We start from the raw sequence: 18849 nt of genomic DNA on the forward strand, positions 1-18849 counted from the left end.
GTGCTGGTCACCCATCTCAGTGGCACCAGCTCTGGGACTTCAGACAAGGCATTTGTCCTAGAGCCACAGTTTCTGCAACTGGCAATACTGTTAAATATATATATAGTCCAGACACTTGCTAAGGCAGGTGTTCAAGGGGGCCTCAGCCATAGGTGTGGGGGCCTCTGGGGGACAGATGGGGCGCAGCTGCAAAAGCAGCCTTGGAAGTGGGGTTCACAGCCAGGGAGCAGGGTGGGGCCGGAGGGGGTATGAAACATCGGGGAGGGGTTCTGGCTACACCGACCCAGCAGGGTTCTTGCTGAAGGCAGCCAGGTGACCAGACCTCACCTGGGGGCCGAGGGGGATCAGATCTAGGGCGAGGGCTTCCGGTTAAACTGACTCAGCAGGATTCCGACTGAAACTGGGTTTTATACGGAGGCCTAAGAGCAGGTGCAGGAGATGGACAGGCCTGAGCACGCGGGACCCTCATCAGCACTCACAGGGGTGCGTGTCGGGGTCCTCGGAGCACAGGACGGGGCCACGCGAGACGAAAGCGCTCTGAGGGGCGTGGGAGTCAGCGCAGCCGCGTGTGCATCGTTCCGGGAGCATCTCTACCCAAAACACGGACCGTCCAGGCGACAGGAAGTCCCAGCACCGGCTGAGAATTCAAAGCAGACCGGCCTCGCTGCCGACAAAATGGAGACAGGGACACCCTGGGTTCCTTCAGACCACTGGGCTTAGCTGGCGTCGAACCTAATCACCCCCCTGTGCAGCGTCAGCGTGTATTTTGCTGTGACCTGTGGTTGTGATTCAATTCTGATGGTCCCTGTTCTCAGCTGTGCTTCATCTTTCAGTTTTCTGGGCCCAGAAGACAGATCGTCTGCTTTAGTCCCAGGGACGTTCGAGCCGGTGCCTGAGACCGTGAGTAGCTGCCGAGCTGAAGCCGCTCACGCGGAGATCGGCGGCTGGTCGGGTGTGTTCGCTGCATCCCCAGGTTGGCCGTTAACATTTTCCCAGAGCCCCGGGGCCTTCCAGCCGAAGCTCCTCCTTGAAGTCGGAGGTACCGGGCCCAGTCTTCTTATCAATCTGGCTTTTTTTTAACGTTTGGAATCACAGCTTATATGTGGGAACAGATCGTCTAACATCTTTAACATTCCAGGAGAAGATTTACTAAAAAAAGTTAACTTTGTCTCCCTCCTGGGATCCAGCAGATGGAATCTCAGCCAAACCTGAGGGGGAGGAACTGTCGGGGGGAATCCCGTGCTGGGGTTCGTCCAGCTATCTGTCCGTCCATCGTCAACACGAGCGCGGGGTGAGGCACGTCGGCAGTAGCTCTGCCAGCTCGCAGGGCCGGGGCAGCGGGAAGGCAGAGGCTGCCAGCCCGGGCTTGGCGCGCACAGCCAGCTGTTGGCCAGAACGGGCTCAGCCAGGGGCCTGAAACCCGACCACGCGCCGTTGGGGGTCCTGAGTGTGCAGAGCTGCTGACGGGCGCAGGAGGGCTGTGACTCACGATGCCACAAGCCTGGTTCCAGGAACGGCGCTGGGACACGCTGGGGGACAGTGGGAGGTAGAAAGCTCAAGGCCACCCTCGTTTCAGAGGGCGATGAAAGACGGCCACCCCGTCCCCGTGGAGGGGCCTCTAGCGCGGGCAGATGCGGGGAATCGGGTTACCTCCACGCTGGCATTTGCTGTTCCTGAGAGGTTCCCACAACACCTCTTCCTTCTGTGGTTTGCTGGACCCAAGGCCACCTCGTAATATCTTCGGGGCCCACATTAGACTGACGGGGGCACATCTATGCTCAGGGGTGGAGGGCTCGCTCCCTGGGCTGAGGGGCAGGAGGTTGGGTGAAACCACCGGTGATCCTGAGCTTGACAGACCACGTGCAGCTTGGCTGTGAGGCGAGGGGCTGCTGTGATTAAGCCAGGGCACCTCTCATGCTGATACATTGTGACTGGAGCTGAGCAAAGATAACACCAGGAAATCGAGAAAAGATACATTGTGATTGGAGCTGAGCGAAGACAACACCAGAAAAGCGCCTCCCACTGCGGTCGCTGGGTCCCTGCAGCCCCCACAGGCAGACCCCCCAGTGGGCAACGGTCCCTGTTTCCATCCATCAATCTGATTCCTTTGTATTATTTTTTTTCATTTCCACCAAATTATCTGTTGTTTTCTTCAGTTTTCCATTATAATTTTGGCAGACGACGTGTTTTTAACTCCTGGAGCAGTGGTTTTACCAGGAGGTTCTGATTTCCTCGGTTCCAGCCACAAACATGGTTATCGCTCTTCGGCTCTGGCCAGCTGGACTCTCTGGTTGTTGGCAGATGGTCCCTCCCGACGCCTCCAGAAGATACGGGGGTTCAGAAGGGCTCACGCGTGTGCAGCTGGTCACAGCCCCCGGCCAGACCCCAGCGGCCGGTGAGTTCGCGGCCGTGCTCGGAATCGGAGTCGCAGGGCTCGGCTGGTCCTTGTTCCTCGGTCTGACCGTTCCGTGTAATGATTCTCCGTAGCGTGGCCCAGGCGGGGCACGTTTGAAATTAGCAGAGAAGAAGCTGTCTCCGATCCATTTTTCTTAAACCTCTCGTGACACAGACACAGTCCCCAGGGCCTGGGACAGGCACTAACCGGCCTCAAGCGCTGCCACCTCCATTTCCCCGGCCGTTTGGCCTTTGTTCTGAACTGACCACGGCCCAAGGGGAGGGTGCGGGACTGGTGGGACCTGACCCAGAGGGGGGTGGACACTGTCCACAGCGGGGGAGGCTGTGGTCTCCACCCGGGAAAGGGACACTTAGCTCTGGAGCTCTCCCCGCACCCTGAAAGGAGTGGACAGAGGAGAGGGCCGGGCAGGGAGGAACCCACTGGACGGCTGGGCTGCCAGCCAGCGGGCAACAGAGACAACCGGGGTGGCCGTGGCCCCACTTCCTGCGGCAAGAAGGAGGGAAGTCAGTTCCCACGGGGCAGCTCTGGGGCCAGCAAGGACCCAAAGGTGGGGAGCAGCCGATGTCTCGCCCAGCCCCCGGTCCCAGGCGGGGAGTCCCCGTATCCGGCTCAGCGTAAACAGGTCAGGTGGCCAGGGAACTCCCACTGGGGGCACCCGGGATGGCCCAGCTTGGGGGGAGTAAGAAACAGGCTACAGGGTGTGGGGAGAGGAGGCGGCAGAGGCTACCCACGTCGGGAGGAGCGGCTCCTGTGGCCCTGTGAGTGGGAAAGCGGCCCAGAGTCGGGGTGTCCCCGGTGCCTGCGGGGCACTGGGCAGGCCGTGGATGCGAGACTGGGGCGGCTAGGAGAGATGGCTTCAAGGACGCCACCCAGTGTCTCTCAGGCTGTGTGGGTCCCCAGAGTCTCTCTGCCCCCTCCCGGCCTCCCAGAGGCATGAGGCTCCCAGGACGACTGAACTGTGCCCGGCAAGGGCTCCAGGAGCAGAGCAGCTGGGACGGGAGGCTGCCAGCAGGTGTGTGGTGCCCAGGGCGCCCCCTGCCAGCACGTCCCCTCAGAGTGGGCATGAGGCCCCCACTACGGGCAGCCTTCGGAATCCACCCAGTGACGCTGCCTTGGAGGAGAGGTTTCCCGTCCCAGCCACACCGGCGTTCTTTCCTGTCACCCCTCGGGTCAGCCGCAGTGCCCAGGCTTGTGTCCCCTGACCACCGTCCTCGGTGACCCGAGCACAGCACCGCCCAGCGAGGCTGAGAGCTGCTTTGTAGGAGACAGACACGAGGACAGGGGCCGCGTGACAGGATGTCACAGAGGAGGGTCCTGCGGAGGTGAGGGGTGCTGAGGCCACCACGTCCGAGTGGTGGGGGTGCGCGTTCCATTGTCCGATCCCCAAACCCGTGTTCTCCGCACAGACATTTCCCAAAGCCCTTCCCTTGCCCCCCACACCCTGGGTCCGTAGAGCCTCACCCCCCGCCCAGCCTCCCATGGAACCGCCCTGAGGCTCCCGGCACCCGGGACGTTCCTGCAACAGGACCCACGGGGGGGGGGTCCGGCACAGCCACCGTTCTGGGTGCCAGCCCCGCGTGCCGGCGGGCGGGCTCCTTTGGGGACATCTCGAGATGCCGGCCAGCAGGTACCAGTTGAGCCCTGGTGACCGGCAACAGCCCCGGGAAGGGAAAGCGGGAGGGTTCCGGCCCCTGCAGCGTGTTCAGCTGTTTCCACGCGCACGGCCTCTGACCCAGACGCCGATCCTGACGTTACTGAGAATTAACTAATAACACGGCTGCGGCTGCCAGACAGACGGACGACGCCTGGGGGGTCAGCAGGCAGTGAGGTCTGATGTCTGCGGGCTTCTCGTTAGAGGGGCGAGGTTCCCGCAGTCACGAGGAGGGTTCCCCCGAAAAGTCACGGGTGAGAAAAGTTAAAATCACGTGAAGAACTAGCATCCCATCTAAATCGAGTTACGTTATGGCAGCGAAGCTAAGCCGTGGGATTTGGTGCGGGAAGTGGGTTTAGGTTCCCACTTGGGCTCCCGTCGGCAGCCGCGGCCCCTCAGAAGCCACCTCGTCTGGTGCCTTCAGGCCCAATAAGCCGCCAGCTCACGTGAGGGCCGGAGGCCGCGTGGCCTGGCTCCGGGAACCCCCGGTGAGCGTGGCGAGCCGGGAGCCCTCCAGAGTTCAGTCCCTTGCTTTGCAAATCTTTCAAAAATCTCTGTTGTCCTGGTGACGTCCGGCGTCCCCTGCAGGAAGTGTTTGCTGCAGGACCTCAGGGCCCGTAACGCGTGCTGCGCGGTGAGCCTGGCGCAGGGCTGGGCTAGCGGGCCCTGGGCGCCAGCCGCTGCTTTTTTCGGCCGAGGGACCCTGAATCCCACCGAGTTCCAGCTCAACTAAGGTCCCCTCCGGTTTCCAGTTCGATCGAACACGCACAGAGCACCCGTTTGCCGTGGAGGCCTCAAAACGTGGGTGTCATCCTCGTACCTGACCAGCACGTGAACCGGGCGAACCAGCAGCTGTGCCCGGGTGTGTCGCCCGGGTGTGCTCCAGGCACCGGGAGGAGAGGTGCTGGGCTGGCCGCGGGGCGGGGAGGCGGGGAGATGGCACAGATGGGCCCCGAGCGCCATGCCTGAGCTCTCTGGGCGGGCAGCCTGGTGGGGAGGCCTCTCCGGAAGGAAGCAGCGCCCACCGGGCACAGAGACGGGGCTGTGCGCTGGCACTTGTAGGAAGGGCCATTTACCCGTCCGTGCAGACAGTGTTGGGTTCGCGGCAGACGCCCTGCCCGGTGCCCGGAGTGGAGCCGGGCAGCTTGGTTAGGGAGAGGCTGGGAGTCCCCTGCTGGCGCAGCTCGTCCTAATTCAGTGAGCGCGGGGAGGAGGTTCCTGAGCAGGACACGGTGTGACCCGGTTTGCGTTGGGGCAAGGTCGTCCTGATGCGGGTGTAGAGGGCGCGTGGGTGGGGCGGGACGAGGCCAAAAGCCCCGTGAGGTGGTTGGGGCGAATGCTGGGAGACCCCGAGTGTCCGGGTGGGCGGTGACCCCGAGGGGGGCCCGGCGTGTCCGGGCGGTGGCGGGTGACCGCGAGGGGGGCCCGGCGTGTCCGGGCGGTGGCGGGTGACCGCGAGGGGGGCCCGGCGTGTCCCGGGCGGTGGCGGGTGACCCCGAGGGGGGCCCGGCGTGTCCCGGGCGGTGGCGGGTGACCCCGAGGGGGGCCCGGCGTGTCCCGGGCGGTGGCGGGTGACCCCGAGGGGGGCCCGGCGTGTCCCGGGCGGTGGCGGGTGACCGCGAGGGGGGCCCGGCGTGTCCGGGCGGTGGCGGGTGACCCCGAGGGGGGCCCGGCGTGTCCGGGCGGTGGCGGGTGACCCCGAGGGGGGCCCGGCGTGTCCGGGCGGTGGCAGCAGCGATGGGGAGGGAGGCAGACCCGTGAGTGGTTGAAGCAGGACCGGGAGGACCCGGGCATGGTCTCCCTTCGAGCAGGGATTCTCAGTGGGCGGAGGGTCAGCTTCCCCCCTCGCAGGGAGGGGCAGAGGCAGACGGGCTGGGTGACCAGGGCGGAGGGACCGAGAGGTAGGACCGGCAGTTACAGAGTAGCAGGGGGTGTAAAGCACGGCCCAGGGAGCACCCTCAACAATAGTGTCTGAACTGCAGGGTGCCGGGTGCTACTTGAAACCCGGGGGAGACTCACGTCGTAAGTTACGTAATTGCCCAGCGGCCGTGCTGCACACCGGAGACTAATATAAATCATCCCGAATGTCGATTATAACTGAAAAATAACGTTTGAAAAAAGTAGAGAGGGCAGAGGGTAATGGAGCTTCGGAGGGAGCACGTCCGGACTCCACAGCAGACAGTCCGCGGGGAGCGTGGGGGCGACAGGAGGACCGCGAGGCCCTCGCCGCATCCGGCCCAGGAGGACCCCCTGCCCCAGCAGGAGGACTCCCGAAGCGACAGACTTCCCAGCGGAGGCCCCGCGGGAACCCCTCTGGCTCTCTGGGGAAGGCGGTGGGCGTCCTCTCCCCCGGCGCTGAGCACATGCACCCCTCAGGGCTCCACCGTGTCCCTTTCTGTGGCACCGGCCCCAGTACAGGAGGGTGCCACGCGCCACGCAAGCCCCCCGCGGGCCGGGCAAGCTCGGAGGTCAAGTCCAACTCCACACCGGCTTCCTCGGGGCCCGGCTGCCTGTTGGCTCAAGAAGTAGCCACTTTCTGTCCTGGCCCGTGTGTCTCAGTGGTTAGAGCATTGGCCTGAGCACCAGAGGGTTGAGGGTTCGATTCCCCATTAAGGGCACTTACCTGGGCTGCAGGTTCGATCCCCAGCTTGGTCGGGGCAAGTGTGGGAGGCAACCGATGGATGTGTCTCCCTCACATCGATGTCTCCCTCCCTCCCGCCCGCCCGCCCGCCCTCTTGCCATTTGCAGCAACGTGATGGACCTCGAGGGTCCTGTGCTGAGTGTCAGGCAGAGCAGACAGATCTGGGCACCCGTGGGAGGCAACTCATGCTCAGGCTTCCCTCCTGTCTTGGAAACTGATGCTGGGCTCAGACGTCGATTCCCGTGACCTAAGCGCCCGTTAGCCCCCCTCCCTCTCCCCACCGAGAAAATATTCCCAGAGCCACACAGACACCAGCCAGCCTGTGGCAGGAGGCGGGAGGTCGGCGTCCCCAGCCCTGGCCAGGGAAGAGCCCACTGAGGACACCACGGCCGGTCCCGGGGCGGGTCCGCGCTGCCCGCGAGGAGCCGGGTCCCCCATTCAGGAGCTGGCGGCTGTGAGGGGGCTCAGGACGCATCCCCCGGGGATGGGGACCGCCTGTGCTTGCTCGTTCACCTGGCTTTCCTTTTGTCCTGTTAGCCCCCCGGCAAGCGTTGTCCCCCCCACTCCCCTTCCCACATTTCGCCCGATGAGCCCCCGCGCCGCGGACAGATCGGTTTGCAGTGAACTTGAAAGCAGAAGAAAACCACGTAAGGGTCGCTTCATCAGGAGAACAGGGCTCGTTTCGACGGACAGTTTCCCCGCAGCCAAGATGTGCTTGGGTTTCCAGGGTTGCCCCTCGAGGGCCTGGTCGTCATAACCCCGGGAAGGCAGCTCATTAGCTCCGACGGCAGGATAAAAGCCGGCGGCATTGTCAGGATTTCTGGCTTCACCCCTTTAACCCAAAGCCTGCCTATAAATAGACAGCGGAGTCTGGGATTTCCAGAGCGAGGGCTGCTATAAATAGCCCTGAACCGGTTCCCACCCGCCGAGGAAGGAGCGGGGTCCCCTCTTCCCTCTTGGGCGACCTCTGGCCGCGGGAGGCGCGCTGGGAGCCCTGCTGGGCGAGGCGGGCGCTCGGCCGCAGCCCTGGGCCGAAGGCCTGAGAAGCGGTTTGAGGGATCAGGCCGTCAGCTGGCTCTGGGAACCGTGTCCCTAAGCGAAGCTTTTAATACCTCCGTTCACTCCCGTTGCTGGGAGTTTTCTCTGAAAAAATAAAAACACAAAATTAAGCCAAAACCTGGATCACTCAGCAGCGGTGAAGTGAAATTTATTCTAATTTTCTCAAGAACTTAGCGAGACGGGGAACTCCGGTGTCTACAAAATGTAAAAATAAAATAATAAAAAGTCTTTCTTTCAACTTAGATGTTAACATCCCGAGCCGGAGCCGTGGGCCCGCCCCAGGCCCCGGACCATCTGCCCTCTTCCTCGAGGCTGTTCCCGGGACGCGCAGACACCCGGGCTCCGCCGTGAACCGGGCACCGCCGCTGGGGCGCGAGCCGAGCCGCGCGGGAGCCCAGGCCCTGGGCGGGGGCGCCTGCCGCCGGCGCCCTCTGCTGGTGGCCCGACCCGCGGGGCCGGGCGGAGGAAGGGCCGGCAGGTGAGCGAGAGGGACCAGGGCGAGGGCAGGCGGGCCTGGTGACCCCTGAGCCCCTGTTCTGTGTTTGGGTAAAAAGTAAACAAAGGGGGAGTGAGGATTTCAGACCTGCGGGAATACTGGGCGAGAAGCGCAGGCCTCGCCGATCCCTCACCGGCCACCACCGCCCGCTCGTCTCCCACGGGCGCCCCGCTCTCCTGGCCCCGGGGCGCTCACGGCCTCGGGCGCCCACGCCGGGCTCACCTGAGGGCTCGCGCTGGCCGCGGGACGGTCCGTGGGCCGAGGAAGCAACGGCTCGTACCCAGCGCCGCGGCCTCGCGCAGGGCAGCGCTCCTGGCCCAGACGCCCTCCCTCGGGCCCGGGGCCCTGGTCTTCCACCCCCACAGTGCCCATCCCCTCAGGCCCGGGACCCTGGTCTTCCACCCCCATAGTGCCCATCCCCTCAGGCCCGGGACCCTGGTCTTCCACCCCCCACAGTGCCCATCCCCTCAGGCCCGGGGCCCTGGTCTTCCACCCCCCACAGTGCCCATCCCCTCAGGCCCGGGGGCCCTGGTCTTCCACCCCCACAGTGCCCGACCCTCAGGCCCGGGGACCCTGGTCTTCCACCCCCACAGTGCCCGACCCTCAGGCCCGGGGACCCTGGTCTTCCACCCCCCACAGTGCCCGACCCTCAGGCCCGGGGACCCTGGTCTTCCACCCCCCACAGTGCCCGACCCTCAGGCCCGGGGACCCTGGTCTTCCACCCCCCATAGTGCCCGTCCCCCCTCAGGCCCGGGACCCTGGTCTTCCACCCCCACAGTGCCCGACCCTCAGGCCCGGGGACCCTGGTCTTCCACCCCCCATAGTGCCCATCCCCTCAGGCCCGGGGACCCTGGTCTTCCACCCCCACAGTGCCCGACCCTCAGGCCCGGGACCCTGGTCTTCCACCCCCCACAGTGCCCGACCCTCAGGCCCGGGGACCCTGGTCTTCCACCCCCCATAGTGCCCATCCCCTCAGGCCCGGGACCCTGGTCTTCCACCCCCACAGTGCCCGACCCTCAGGCCCGGGACCCTGGTCTTCCACCCCCACAGTGCCCGACCCTCAGGCCCGGGACCCTGGTCTTCCACCCCCCATAGTGCCCATCCCCTCAGGCCCGGGACCCTGGTCTTCCACCCCCACAGTGCCCGACCCCCCTCACACCCGGGGGACCCCTGGTCTTCCCACCCCCACAGTGCCCGACCCCTCAGGCCCGGGACCCTGGTCTTCCACCCCCACAGTGCCCCTCTCCCAGGAGCCGGGCGTTGGAACCGCACAGCAAGTAGCCTTGTGGGGCGGTTTCTCCGCTCAGCCGCGTGCCCCTCAGGTGCCCCTCAGGGCGGCTTCCCAGCCCATCCTTTGTGCCCTGCTGCCCGGAGGAGCCGCTCGCTTACCTGAGACGGGCCCAGTGCCGCGGCTTTGAAGCAGGACACGGGAGGCCTCCGGCGTTGTTCTCGTTCACGATTGTTGGGTTACGCGGGTCCCTTGGAATTCCCTGTGGAGCTGAGGATGGGCTCTGCTTTTCTGTAAAACAGAAACACGAAACTAAAACAAAACCCGGCGGGATACCGAGAGGGACTGCGTTGAATGTGGCCACCACGGGGGGGTATGTTGGCGACACTGCGCCCTCCAGTCCATGAACGTGGCCGTCCCCGCACTTCTTTAATTTCTTGCAGCAAGGTTTGGCAGTTTTCAGGGCACGAGTCTTGTCCCCCGGCTAAGCTCGTCCCTAAGTGTCTCTCTCCTTCTTTCGGGAGTGAAACCGCTTCGGCTTCCGCGCCGGGCTGTCCCGCGTGGCGTGGAGGGGTGCAGCCGGTCCTACGTGTTGGTTTGCGCCCGCAGCTGCTGGGCGCCGACTAGCTCTCGGTTTGTCCTTGGTGCTGAACCTCTGGTGTCATCCCGTCAGGCCTCCCTTCGCGCATCCTGATGCCCCGGAGCCGGGGACAGAGCCCGCTTTGTCTTCTTGGTGAGTCGGCCCTTTTATTTGTGGTCGTTGTTTTTCCTTAAGCTCTGCGCGTATGGTGTTAACGCGGCCACTCCAGCTTCCCGAGGATCCGTGTTTGCGTATCACAGTCCCCGGAGCCTGACTTCTGACCGACCGCTCTGCTGAAGGCGGGTTTCCCTCAGACGGCATGTCGTGGACGCCGGGAGATGAACACTCGCGGACACTCACTCGTACTGGCCGCTTCCAAGCCTTGACTTCCCTCCCCTGCCGCTTGCTGCTGTGCACGTTGTCGGCATCAGGTGGTAACTATTGTGTGCTCTTTGGAGACATTCGAGCACGTGATCTTGTGCGCCTGGGCCAGTGTGGACGTGCTAAGGTCAAAATAGCTGTTACATTGGATGACACTGGGCCAGGAAGAACGAATAAGAAAATATTGAAGTGATTACCAACAAAAAAGAGAATTTAACCTAAAACGTGTGTGGGGCGTGCAGCCGTGGGAGGGTGCTCGTGGAACAGCGTGGCCCTTGCCGAAGACGCGACGTTAATGGCGAAGCTCTGCGGACACAGCCGGGCCCTGAGAGGTTTAAGTGGAAGGACTTTCCGGTGGTAACATTAAGTAATAAATACAGCTCTTGGCCAAGAGGACACTTCCAAGGGTAACATACAGCTCTGTAAACAAGAGAAATCACATGGATTTCCAAAAGGGAGAAAAACAGTCACTTAATAATCTAGGCTTTAAGTCTCGATGAGAAAAGCTGTAGCAGAGTGTGTGCAGGAAACGGGGCGAGAAGCCCGTTGTCCTCCCCCCCGAACAGCACAGCAGAGGAGCCTGGAGGCCGGAGACGGGAGCCGCGGGCCAGAGGTGTCCTTGCCCCTCCAAATGAAGCCGTCGGAAGGACCCCAAGAAGCCAGATAGGGAAAGCGTCGCAGGTCGGGCGAGGGACACGGGTCCAGGGTGGCCGGCGCAGAGGGATGACCGCGCATGGGCCGGCTGCCGACGTCCCCTGGCCGCAGCGAGGGGGTTACCCTGGGGATCCTCCGGCGGAGCAGAGGAGTGACGGACGCTCAGTCTCAGGGCCGCGGCTCATTCACACGTTTGTCCGTCTCCAACGTCAGTGTTTTCTTTACAGAAATGAGAGGAGTGGGGAAGGGACCGTTTCCAAAATGCATCTCTTTCAACAGAAAAAGAACAGTGCTTGTAAATGACATGAATTATTAGGAGAGCACAGAGTAGAGAAATGGTATGGTTGAATCCTGACAGCGTTATTTCAGGAAATTTGAAGTGATTTACTAGAAGAAACTTTATTAAAATAATATATTTTTTTATTGATTTCAGAGAGAGGAAGGGAGAGGGGGAGAGAGAGAGAAACGTCAATGGTGAGAGTCCTGGACCGGCCGCCTCCCGCAGGCCCCTGCTGGGATCGAGCTGCAGCCCGGGCCTGGGCCCCGACCGGGAATCGAACCCCAATCGCCTGGATCCTAGGTCGATGCTCAACCACTGAGCCGTGCCAGCCAGGCTAGAAAAAACTTTTGAAAAAAATTTTGATAGCTTTCGATATTTGTTTTAAAGCATGAAGGTCCGTAAACACCAGATACAACGGTATTGTCACCATCTCTAGCAAACGGGGGTGAGTGTGGCTGGGCCGCGGGCATAAGAGGAGGAGACCGTGGGTGGGGAGGGGAGGAGGGGGGAGCGGTGCCCACATCGGTGATAAACTGCGAGGCTAACTCATCAAGGAAGCTGGACAAAAACTGCCACACCCTAGTGACCTGGCTCACCGCCTGAAAGGCCTTTAAACCTATATTTTTGCTTGCAAATTAGTAAGTTAACTTGAAAGCAAGTTTTTAAACGTGATACTTGTCCTATTGGACGAACTGTCGTAAAATTGAAGTTAAGGTACAAAGAAATCAGCGTGCTTGCTATGAGTCCACTTTATCTGCCAGGACAGACCGGAGCGTATGAAGCTAAATTTAAACTGCATGAAAAATATCATTGATTTAGCCCAGCCAGTGTGGCTCAGTGGTTGAGTGTTGACCCACGAACCAAGAGGTCAAGGGCCGATGCCCGGTCAGGGCACATGCTCGGGCTTCGGGCTCGATCCCCAGCAGGGCGTGCAGGAGGCAGCCGATCAGTGACTCTCATCATTGATTTTCTCTCTCTCCCCCTCTCCCTCCCTCTCTCTGACATCAATAAAGACACATTTTTTAAAATGTCACCGATGCAGCACATACATAAACCCTTAGGCCACATGCAGGTGGAGTGTGAGGGTGGACAGAGTGGCGACGGGGGAACCAGCATCGCCACAGAGCAGCCGGGTGACCGATGAAATGTGATTTAGCCGGTATCGTCAGACGCTTACCAAACCTGGTAAGATGGACGAGCACAGTGAGAATTCAGCCAAGAGAGAGAAAACTCAAGAAAATACCAAAAAGGGGTCACAGCTAAACAGCACAGTAGCTGAACCAAAAGGGCCCTGGAGGGGCTCAGCTGCAGCCTAGGGGGAGCAGGAGGAAGGATCCGTGACCTCGAAGACGGCAGTGGAGACCCAGGCAGAGCTGCAAAAAAACCCAGGAATATAAAGTGTGTTCTCGGAAAGATAAAGATACCCTAAAGGGACTTGCGGTGCAACGTCGGGCAGACTGGCATTGGCACTCATAGGGGGCCCCAGAGGAGGCGGAGGGCCGGTACTTGAAGAAACGACGCCTGAAAACTTTCCCAACCTGGAGAAAGAAGCCGACGCCCGGACCCAGAAATCCCAGCTGGTGTCCCAGGGAGATGAACCCAGACGGCCCCACACCGGGCCTCAGGGTTTCACAGGTGAGTTCACAGTCCTCCGAAGAGGCCTTAATACTAATCGTTTTCAGCTCTTCCCAAAAGATGGGGGTGCAGAAGAACATTCCAGCAGGAAGGCCGGGTAGGGAACAGGCAAGAGAAACGCCCCCGGGCCGGTGGAGCCATGGGCCTTTGCCCCTGCAGCCCGCAGGCGGGAGGGAGGCTGGGCCTCAGCCGCGCCCCTCAGCAGCAGCAGGATTTCACCACCGGCCTGTGGTCTCTCTGCCCTGCCCTCGGGGCGTCAGCTTCACCCTAAAACTGACTGTGTGTGTCGCGGCTGAGTCGCTCGGCCGCTCACAGTTCACCCCGAATAAGTCGCCAGCTGGAGGAGAGGGAGGCGCATCTCCTCCCACAGAGGGAACAGCCTTCACAGAAAACCCCACTCGTCTCCCCGCGTCTCAGGCGCCTTGGGGGTGCCTCCCTACGTCAGTTTTGGTGGCAGCAGAGATGGGGCTGCCTCGGTGGTTCAGGGGCCTTTCACGAACAGCTTTTTGTGTGTTTGTTGTTGTTTTGTTGAGTGATACCAATTGATATTTACTATTGCAAATTTAAATGAATGGGAGGTTTTAAAAATATTAATTCCCTAAAAAAGAACAGTAATAAGTCCATCGCATAACAACATATTTTTATTAAAAATAACTGTTTTCAAAGACAACAAATATTTAGTAAGGAGAGTGGCCTCAAACTCAGGAATGGTCACGTCCTAAAGGTTATTAGTGTGGAGTTTGAAACGTGCCGTGAGGCCTCTGTCCCGCGGCTGAGTAAACGGTCGCTTCGAAGTGCACGATACGCCAATGGATTTTAATGTAATGGGGCACAAACATTTTATTTGGTTTTTCTTTTTCTAAATTAAATTTATTGGGGTGACATTGGTTAACAGGATCCGATAGGCTTCGGTTGCATTTCTAAGATGCATGATCCGTATATCGCATTGTGTGCCCACCACCCAAAGTCAAACCACCTTCCGTCACCGTGTATTTGGCCTCACCCTTTACCTCCCCCACCCCTTCCCTCTGGTGACCACCCTGCAGTTGTCTGTGTCTGAGTTTCAGGTTTTTATCCCGCACGAGGGCAGTCACAGGGTCCTTGGCTTTTTCTGACTTATTTGCTTAGCATGATATTCTCAAGGCCCATCCATGTTGTTGCAAACGGTGGCATGTCGACCAGAACGGGCTTGGATAGAGCACTAGAGGGGTGCGGCTTAGGGAGACCGGGCCCCGGACACAGCGGTAAACTCAGCCGTGGGACAGAGGCCTCACGGCACGTTTCAAACTCCACACTAATAGCCTTTAGGACGTGACCATCCTGAGTTTGAGGCCACTCTCCTTGCTAAATATTTGTTGTCTTTGAAAACAGTTATGTTTTATAAAAATATGTTGCTATGCAATGGACTTATTACTGTTCTTTTTTAGGGAATTAATATTTTTAAAACCTCCCATTCATTTAAATTTGCAATAGTAAATATCAATTGGTATCACTCAACAAAACAAGTAAACGGTCACCCCTGGTTTATAAAATAGTGGCTCACTGAGTTACACAGGCCTTCGAAATGCTGACATTCGCATTGAAAAACCACAGTGGTTATATCACCACAGAATTCAAAAGAGTCTTCAGTACTGGGAATGTGTCAACCCCGTGGGAGAAAATCTAAGTTTCCCAAAATTCTCATTTTCATCTGAGAGCTCGAATATTATTATTGGCCACGCTATCGGTTGTTTTCCTTGAAGTGACAGGATCGTTTTGTTCATTTTTGAGAAACTGTCTGCCAGATATCTGTAGCTTATCTATCATTCTCTCAAGTAAAAATGATGACCATGAAAAAAGCAAGTTCCGCTCACAAATCAAAGGTTTTTTCCTCCAAAGAATTGGTGTGTCGGTGTGCACCGCGCATACCTCCCACTCACAGACGCTAGAAGGGGTGTGCTCAAGGGTCGGGACTTAACGGAATTGGCATTTTCGTATCAGGCATCAGGGACAGTCCTGAGTGAAACAGGTGTGAGCTTCCTGCCGTGAGCGCGTGGGGATGGAGACCACGTGGCCCTGGGGACTTGGGTACCACTGCCCGATGCTGCTGAGGGACGAGCAGGTTTACCCACAACATCACCGCAAGTTCCACGCAGTAAAGAGGGCAGATCACGTCTCAGTGTCATTATGAAAATGTGTTGACCTCTGAGCACCCGAAAGCGTCTTGGGGAACTTTGAGGGTTCAAGGTCCACACTTCAAAACGCACCAACACTGCCTTCCACTGATCGCGGCCCATGCGGGAGGGGGAGGGGACCCGTCCCCCAGAGCCTATGAGCTGTGTTGAGGAGGGCCGGGCACCTGATCTGAAGGGAAGTCCTAGTGACATCCAGGGGGCCACAAACACCCATTGGTGGAAGCCAGGAAAATACATAGAAAACTGTTTATTACGACTGCTACCCTCTAGGTGAGAAAGTCAGATCTGGGCAGCAGCGAGGGAGGCTCCCCGGTTTCATTCATTTCAAAACACACGGTGGTTTAAATCTTTTAGAACAAATGCCTTCTTGTTTTCGTTTTACAAATAGAAAAGTCAGAGCGGGAGGGGCAGCGGACCGCACAGGCCGAGCCTGGCTGGTCTTGTTAGGACGAGCGGAGCTTGCCCAGGACCTCGTCGCTCCCTCACCTGTCGGCACCTTCGCGCCCAGGCAGGAGGGTCCCCTGACAGCAGAGCTGCCCCGGGTACCCCCCCTGCAGCTCCGGTGCGCGCCCGAGCCCGCCACAGCCAGCCGGGCGACCCACGGCCCTCGGCAGCACCGAGACCTGCCTGCGGTGCAGCCACAGTGAAGGTCACGCACCTCGGCCGTGGCGTTGCTCTGTGGAGATTCCAGGACCTTCAGGCACCTGACACTTTACCGTGATTATTTGTCTTAGTCTCACCCCAAGTAAAGTCTTCTCTACCTGAAGACTATAAAGCTGTTACCCTGTGTCTTTTCTGGTATGTCTGTGTTCTCAGCTTTCTAATTAATGTTTTTATGTCTAAATCCCGCCTGGCTTTCATTCTGGTGTACACTGTCATGTGTGCTTATAACAATTTTTATGACGGTGCTGCTAACATTTTTTATTTTATTTTTATTTTTTACTAATTCTTTCCCTTTGGATTTTAAAGGCCACTTACATCACTCACAACACAAACCGCACACACACAGTCCATGGGCTTCCAGACTCTTCCTTTGGCTTCAGAGCCACCGATTTCTGCACCAGTAACATTGTTACTGTACCTGCTGGAAGACCCCTCGTGCTGGTTTTCTGCACCAGTAACATTGTTACTGTACCTGCTGGAAGACCCCTCGTGCTGGTTTTCTGCACCAGTAACATTGTTACTGTACCTGCTGGAAGACCCCTCGTGCTGGTTTTCTGCACCAGTAACATTGTTACTGTACCTGCTGGAAGACCCCTCGTGCTGGTTTCACTGCCACTGTAACAAGTTACCACGCAGGGAGCAGCTTCAATAACAGAAACTTAGCTCACAGGTCAGAAGTCTCCCTGGGTACAGAGGCTGTTTCCTTATGGGTCTGGCGGGGGAATCTATACCCTCCTTTTGCAGATTCTGGAGCCTGACCCCCCTTTTCTTGGCTCCTGCCCCCCTCCTCCACCTTCAAAGCCCACAGCCGGGCCGAGTCCTCACACTGGGTCACTCTGAGCTCCTTTTCTGCCGCCTCCTTCCATTTTTAAGGGCCCTGGTGGTTATGCGGGGCCCACCCGGGTAACCTGGCCTTACCTCAGGGTCATATGACTGGTAACCCTAATTCCACCCGTGCCCCAAATTCTCCGTTACCATGTAAATTAACATAGTCACAGGCCCCGGGAACTATGTGGACTTCTTGGGGGCGGGCATCATTCTATCCACCACACTCAGCATTCCTCCTTTTCAAAATATTTCAAGTTTTTCTACATAAATTTTAGAATGCGCCTGTCCAGGTCCCACTGCACTTGGCTGTCCTCGGCACCTCCCTCCTCAGAAACACCTAGTTGGATTTTTTTGAATATGTATTAGCATCATAGCACGTGGTTGAGTATTTTATATGTCCTAACAATCAATGGTAAAAACCAAATTTCCACTTGTCATGCCAGAGGAATTACTTTTCTTTATATAGAAAGAAAGTATGGCCCTGGCTGGTTTGGCTCGGTGGTTAGAGCCTCGGCCCCGGGGGGCTGAAGGGTCCCGGCTTCGATTCTGGCCGAGGGCAAGCACCTCGGCTGCAGGCTCGATCCCTGGCCCAGGTTGGATGTGTCTCACGTCGATGGTTCTCTCTCCCTTCCAAGCTTCCCCATGAGTAGACACAACCAAACCCACCCGGTCACCCTGGCCTGGGACTTGGGAAGCTCTGCCCCTCCTTCTTCCTCCGTCACGGCCTCTTTGAGTCTTTCCTTCCCTACCCATTTTGAACTGCCTGTGTCACGAGTAAACCCCACTCCCCGCCCCAGACCAAGGTCATGACCTCAGGGCCTTCATCCTCTCTCCCCTTACCTCTGGCACCCAGCACTGAGGGTGGGGTGCTTGTGGAGTCAGCACCTCTGTGAAACCTGGAAGCAGGATGGGGAGTCCAGCTGGCCTCCACCTGACTGCTCCCCCCGCACAGGTGGCCACCGTCAGCAGTTTCTGGACATTTGCGCAGAGACACGTGGACTGAGTTTTCACAGGAATGGGGGAACTGCACTATTGCCCAACAGCTTGGTTTTCTGGCCGATGTCTTGGAGCTGAGACGTGTGGACCTACCTGCCCGTCTCGCGTGTCAGCCTCATGGACTTGGGTAACCGTGCGGCCACTGGGCTCATTTAGGTAGCCTTGCCCATCCAAAGGCTCCCTGCCCACCTGCGGTCAGTGCTGCCGAACTGTCCTCCAAGGCTCTCCACGAGGAATCCACTTCCTGCTGTCCCCACACGGTCACTGTCCCAGTCCAGGCACCACTGTCTCCAGCTGGGAGTCTAGGACCAGCCTCCAAACTGCTCCCCATCTATTCTCCACGCAGCCCAGACCCTTTTTTTAAAATCAAATTTGATCATGTCTCTTCCCGCCTTAAAACCTTTTAGTAGCTTCCCAGGACCTTTGGGATCAAGTCGTCACTTTCATGTCCCGTAAGACCCCGCTGTCTCTGGTTCTTGCCGGTTTCCTTTCCCAGCTCAGCCCCATCATCTTCGTCTCCTTCCCTAGTCCCACGTACTTTCTCTACCACCATCTTCAGACTGCGCCGTGGGGATCCCTGAAACCAAGTAACGGTGTGGCCATGAGGAGTTTTAAAGGACCCAATCTTCAGACGCTTCACTTTCCTAAAACTACTGATCTGCCGGCGAGACTCCTGGAGTCGACCCACCTTGCATTTGGCAACGGCTCCGGCCCACTGGGCCCCCCCAGATCCTACTCAGGGTACTGCACTGAGGGGAAGGGGTCAATCTGGAGGACACCAAAAGGTAATCGGACAACTTCTTTTAATTAAGGCACATTAAGACGGGCATTTCAAGGACTTGACTTTACAGTAATATCAGATTTTGCCATATATGTTGATCAAGTTATATTGCTGACAATAGTAATAAGCTCAATCCAGAGGAAATTTCAACTCTTAGAACCTTTTTGAATAAAAGACCTAGAAGCAGAAAAGCTACTCCGTGACTATAAATGCTCTGGAGTGAAAACGTCTTCAAGAAGAAGAAGGGCCAATGTAAAATTCTAGCTGGTAAGAATCTAGAGTATTTCCTAATGGATGGTTGTGGGTAATAAATCTCTAAGGTATTTAGAACCCAAGGGACCCATTTAAAAGATTTCTGTCACCACCTTATTTTAAAATCTCATAAC

Source organism: Miniopterus schreibersii (genome assembly GCF_964146895.1).
Source record: "Miniopterus schreibersii genome assembly, chromosome: 2".
Classification (NCBI taxonomy): Eukaryota; Metazoa; Chordata; class Mammalia; order Chiroptera; family Miniopteridae; genus Miniopterus; species Miniopterus schreibersii.